Genomic DNA, 6,093 nt, shown 5'->3' on the forward strand with positions numbered 1-6,093 from the left:
GTGTAGCTGCACTGGTTTTAAGATATGTTGCCTAACATAAAATCTTATTTGAAGATGATGGCACTAGCATATGTTGAATTTAAGCACATTTTCCTACATATTGAGAAAATAATTCTTAAATATTTTCTTTATATCAATACAAATCTACTTGTTTTTAGTCAAAACACACTAGTTTTAAGATATTTGTTGGTTTTTTGAGGCTAGATATATTTACTTTAAAAAATCTTGTATTAAAGAAAAAAGTAATAAATCCCTCATTTTATTACTTTTTTTTTCTTGTTTTTTTTAAGCTGAGTTTTTGCAGTGTAATCATAGACATATATAAAAAGTATATTCCTATTTACAGCACAGTTATTTATTTATGAGGTGCTATATATAAGTGTTTTGATTTGAAAGTTCAGTCACTGCTGAGTTCGTCCTGCCTCCTGTCTCCCTGTCTCTCTGTGGCATGTATGTATGGTAAGACCTGGATACGTCGCTGCTGCTCTGCCTTGCAGTCAATTTTTCAGAGTGTGCGCTTGTGCTATTACAGCAAAAAATCCCCTCCAGCCTAAAAAGCATTTTTCCCATAGACCACAATGGTAACAGAGATGCCTGTAAAACTGTTGACAGGACATGTCCAACTGTAAACACGGTCAATTATTATTCTTTTTATTGTATGTTTTTTAAGCCATGGACTTTTAATCTTTGTAAAACCTTTCAAAAGCCCAGAAAAGTTTTTTTTCTGGATGACGTCACCGCTGTGTATGTGCACTCTATGCGCGGTAGAGCTTCGTCTCGGGAACGTGCTTGCTAGGTTAAGGCAAACACCGTACGGATGTACAGAAGTTAGTACGAAAGCTGAATTAACAACATAAAGGTGAGTTATTGTATTCACACACTGAGATATTAACATTTTGTGATTTTGTGTAGCAGTTACTGGTCACTTGTCAGCCTTTGTTCTGTTTGGTCTGAGCTCTACCTCATGAGCTGGACACCAAATATGTTGGATTTCGGTTGTTTATCAATTTATCGGCTATCATAAATTAAGAAAATATTAATATTTAAAAAATTTATATTAAATAATAACTTTAAAATGAATTAAAGTCCTCTGGGCACCAGCCTAAACTAATAGGCAATATAGCCAATTTGGTTTTAGTCTCAATTTATTACCATTAATCTGGAACTCTGATTAACCATTAGCTTACTAATTATAACCAAATTACCAAATCAACAGTAAGTTAAAGTTGAAGGATTGGAATTCTACAAAGTAGAGGTTGGCAATATTCACGCTTGTGCAACATTAAACACACCAGTAGTTACTTAAAGGCATTTATTTACAATGGAGCAGAGTAAAACACAATGTCTAATCTAGTACATACAGGTGTGTGTATGTATGTGTGTGTGTCTGTGTGTCTGCGGGGACACAAACAAAGGCAAGATGGCCGATTCAAAGTGGTCACTGTGACCGCATGACCTGAACAAAGAAGACTACACAAGATGGTGGTAAACAAAGAAACTACTCAAAATGGCCACTGAGACCACCTGGTGTGTGTGGGAGGGAAGTGAGTTTCTTCGTTAGCCTAGCTAACAAAGAAACTCACTACTGGTGCATTAATGTATAAACAGGCATGGAAAAACATTTCCTTTAAAGAGAAGCTCCAATAACTAGAAAAAAGATTTATTAATTATTTATTGTTGGAAAAATACATTTTCAAAGAATGTAGACACCAGCAATTTATTAGAATTAATTAATTCACTGATATTTGTACAATTTGTACCAAATTACATAATTAATTCCAGGAAATCATTCGGAAATCACATACTAAAAACTACCTATAGTTTTTTTCTTTTTTCATTAAAAAAAAAATAAAAATTTTACAATACTGCATATAAAAGCATCCTCAATGACACTCAAACAGGTCGCACAAATTCAAAGGAAAAATTTATAGCAATAATTCAATAGTTCTATAGAACTACCTGAAATTTGTCATGACATGGGGATAGATTTACTCTGGTAGACGGAGTTCACAGATCAGAAAAATAAGGCTGCAGTATTTGTGATGTTTGGAGTATTACAGTGTCTCCAACAGCAAAGACAAATTTAAATGGAAACTGATGATGATGATGATGATGATGATGATGATGATGATGATGATGATGATGTGGTCATGATGATGGTTGGTGAAGCTGATGCCCAAAATAAACCTGTGGTAAAATGCTAATGCTGGTTGCTTTGAAGCACATTAGCACATTAACACATTAACAGTGGTTATTATCTTACAGTTCCTTAAATGAACAGTAATTACACCTGTTCAGCTTCTTGCATTAAACATTTTGTTGGCACTCCAAATGTACCAATGCAATTAAGGGCTGACAAAATAGTGGGTTGTACTGGGCAGGTTTTGAAGGGCCTCATTCTGCCTCTCGGCTAAACAGCAAATGAATGAAATGAATAATAAAGAGAAAGCAGCACTCAGATCCTGAGGGTTACTGGCCCTGATGTAACTGAAAAAATAAAAACCAACTGCCAGATGTGTGGCGTTACCAGCCAACACAAACAGAGCGGAGAGGGACGTTAGATAGCAGCACGGAAACGCTGCGGAGGGCAGCTCCAATCAAACAGCTGTTGACTGGATACTGCTCTGCAGGGGTAGGATGGGAGAGGCAGGGTAGGGGGAAGGAGGGAGGAGTCCACCAGGACTGCATAAAAAAAACTGCACTACTACGATGATGACTGAAATTCAACAAGAGCAGTACTGTTACCCTCAAGAGTAGGCTTAGCATGTGAAAAGACCAGAGTGTGGAGAAAGGGAGGAGTGTGATTCCTACAGGGCTCAGACTGGTTGAAAGAAATCATTGTAGAACATTTTCAGGTGTCTACACTGATATATTTGTGTGTGTAGAAATATCATTTTAACACGGACCAGTTAGAGTTAGAGAATGTTTAAAATAAAACCACGGGGAGGGGCTCAATAGGGATGTGACTGCTCCCTGACAACACAAGGAACTTGCAGTTTGTCAAGGAAAGAGTGTCAAGTTAGTGTTCAATCAGACCGAAAGAGGCAGGGTGAAAAGATTAGCTCTGGATGCCCTGTCAAGGATGCTGTTGAAGTTAGCAGGTTCACTGATGCTGATGAACCGGGAGGTTTGACATTGTTTTGCATGCGATGGCATTGGTGGGTGTCAGGGTCGCTCTGGTAATGTGACATGCAAGCGAGAGTAGAGCAGTCGGCTAAAAGAGGGAGCAACAACTTGGCATGCTACACCTTGACCTGTTGTATAATCGGCGTCATGCTCGACAGAACCTGGTACTGTGGAAACTTTAGTGTCAAAGAGGAGAAATACGTTGGTTGTGTGGAACAATTTTGGCTTTAAAAAATAAGATACTGCAAAGCGTCAGGTATTGTGCAGAACCTGCCCTTCTACTGTTGCTACCTCATGGGCCAACACTACTAACCTGTATCCGCCCAACAATGCCATGTACGATAGTTGCACGGCTAAAATGCTGACCACCAGTGTGTCAAGTAAGCCAAATACCACCTGACCGGGATACACTGACCGAAATGTTTGAAAGCATAACTCCAAATTAACATAATTCAAAATGGCACTGGGAAATTACTCAGGCAATAACAGAGTTCATAGTGAAAGATATGGTGCCTCTCAGCACGGTGACCATGCCTGGGTTAACGGCTTTGATAAATACACTGGATAAGCGGTACAGCATGCTCTCCCACACATATTTTAGCCAGGTTGCCACACTGGAGCTATATAAAAAACACAAGCTGAGAGTTGCAACAGAGCTGAAAACAGCAGAGTTTTTCGCTACTACCACCGACATGGTCAAGCCGTACAGCGGAGCGCTATCAGAGTCTTACGGTGCATTTCATGAATGAAGACTTTGACCAGCTGGGATCTCCATGAAGAGAACCATGTCTGCATAATGACGGACACTTTTACATGCTTACAAGGCTGTAAGTTAAACAAATCAGTCATTATACTACTGTGATTGAAGTAGTTCAATAAAAACGTCATTCATATCAATTCATGCATCATCTGATTTCATCATGATATATAGGCCTGGCATACAGGAAAGAACAGTTTATGTTTAATCTGTCTAATACTGTGTAAGTCATAATATAGAATGATTTATTGCTTGTGTTTGTTGAATAATACAGAAGATAAGGAACTTTAAAAATGAAGTGTATATTAAATCGCAATCTCAATATTGGTAGAAAAATCGCAATTAGATTGTTTGCCCAAATTGTTCAGCCCTACTCTGCCCCCTGGTATACTGCTGAATTATGCCATCTTAAGACCATAGGTCATCATCTGGAACACCTTTATTAAAAAACTGGACCTGTATGATGATCACATACATCATTATGAGGAAAAACTGCTTATTATGTAGACTTAATTCTTGCAAAGGGAACACAAGAGCATTGTCTTCCACTGTAAAAGACATCCTTCAGCCACCTGATACTTGCCCATATCATATGTACTGCATTGCTCAATGTAACACTTTCATGAACTTCTTTTTTTTTTTTTGATAATTTTCTTTATTGGAGGTAGTTTCAAAAGTCGATTACATATTAACAAAAGCAGATCCAACCTTTTTTTCCATTTACTCTCCATATATCCCTCCCAGCATCCCACCCCTCCCAACATCCCACCCCTCTCAGGAGAGAGCCGTTATCTTTAAACAAGTAGAGATTCCAAGCAATCAATTCATACAAGTATACAAATATACAAATATAAGGAAACACCCAAAAAAAAACAGAAAAAATTAATAAAAAGAAAATAAATAAATAAATAAAATAAGAAACCAAAACAGGAAAAATAAGTAGGTAAGGAAATAAATGATTAATAATTAATAAGGGGGGGGGGGGAGCTCAGTCGTCACCTTCAGGTAGAGATATCAAAGATTCAAAATGGTTTAAGAGAGGTTTCCAGATATTGTCAAATGAGTTCAAGGAACCTTGAAGGGAGAATCTAAGCTTTTCTAGACTGATGGACAGTAAAAGTTCTTTCACCCATCTGTTATAAGATGGGGGTTGAGGGTGTTTCCATTTAAGGAGTATAAGTCGTCTGGCCAACAAGGTAGATAAGGCTAAAACCGTCTGCATTACTGTAGAGGTTGTAGGTGACAAGGGCGTACCAAACAAGGCCAAAAGGGGCTCTGGGATGATAGTGACATTATATGCTGTGGCAAGAGTTTTAAAAATTTCAGACCAAAATGTAGCAAGCCTGGGGCAGAACCAAAACATATGTGAGTGGTCGGCTGGGGATTGATGACATCTGTTACATGAATCAGTTATGTTAGGGTAAATCGTAAGGGTAAAAATTCATGAACTTCTTTAATGCCAATATTGAAAACATCCACCAGCAATGGACTTTTCCTGGACATATGGTTCACAGCTCACCTTAGACAGCTTTGTATGACCCCCTGCTTTCTACTCTTGATAGATTCGAACTCCCAACACTTGTCAACATCTCTGGTTTTATTCAAAAATCTAAATCTTCTACCTGCCAGTTAGACCCTCTTCATATTCAGTTGGTGAAAGCCTGTCTACCATCCCTCTCCTCTGTTATAACTTACATTGTTCATTCCTCCCTTACTTCTGGTCTTGTGGCATCATCTCTCAAAACACATGTAAAAACTCCAATTGTGAAAAAACTTGTTGCAGACCCAAACAATTTGAACAACTACCGTCCCATCTCAAACTGCCTTTCCTCTGTAAAATACTAAAGAAAATTGTCATTGCTAAGGTTCACTCTCACTTTACCAATATCTATCTGTATCGAACAATTTCAGTCTGGATTTCGGCCACTTCACAGCACAGAGACAACCATGGTCAAAATCACCAACGACCTGCTGATGGCAGCTGATTATGGGCTGTTAACCATACTTGTACTCCTTGATCTGAGCTCAGCCTTCGACACCATTTCTCATAATATTCTAGACAGGTTATCATCCATTTGCATCACTGGCATCCCTCATACCTGGTTTAAATCATATCTATGAGGTTGCATGTTGTTCAGTTCATTTCAGATCACAGTCCTGCCCTGTTACCACCAGTATTCCTCAAGGCTCTGTCTTAGGCCCGCCTCTGT

The sequence above is a fragment of the Seriola lalandi genome, unplaced genomic scaffold (genome assembly GCF_002814215.2).
Source record: "Seriola lalandi dorsalis isolate HSWRI2012SDOR001 ecotype SW California unplaced genomic scaffold, Sedor1 jcf7180002054748, whole genome shotgun sequence".
In the NCBI taxonomy this organism is placed as follows: Eukaryota; Metazoa; Chordata; class Actinopteri; order Carangiformes; family Carangidae; genus Seriola; species Seriola lalandi.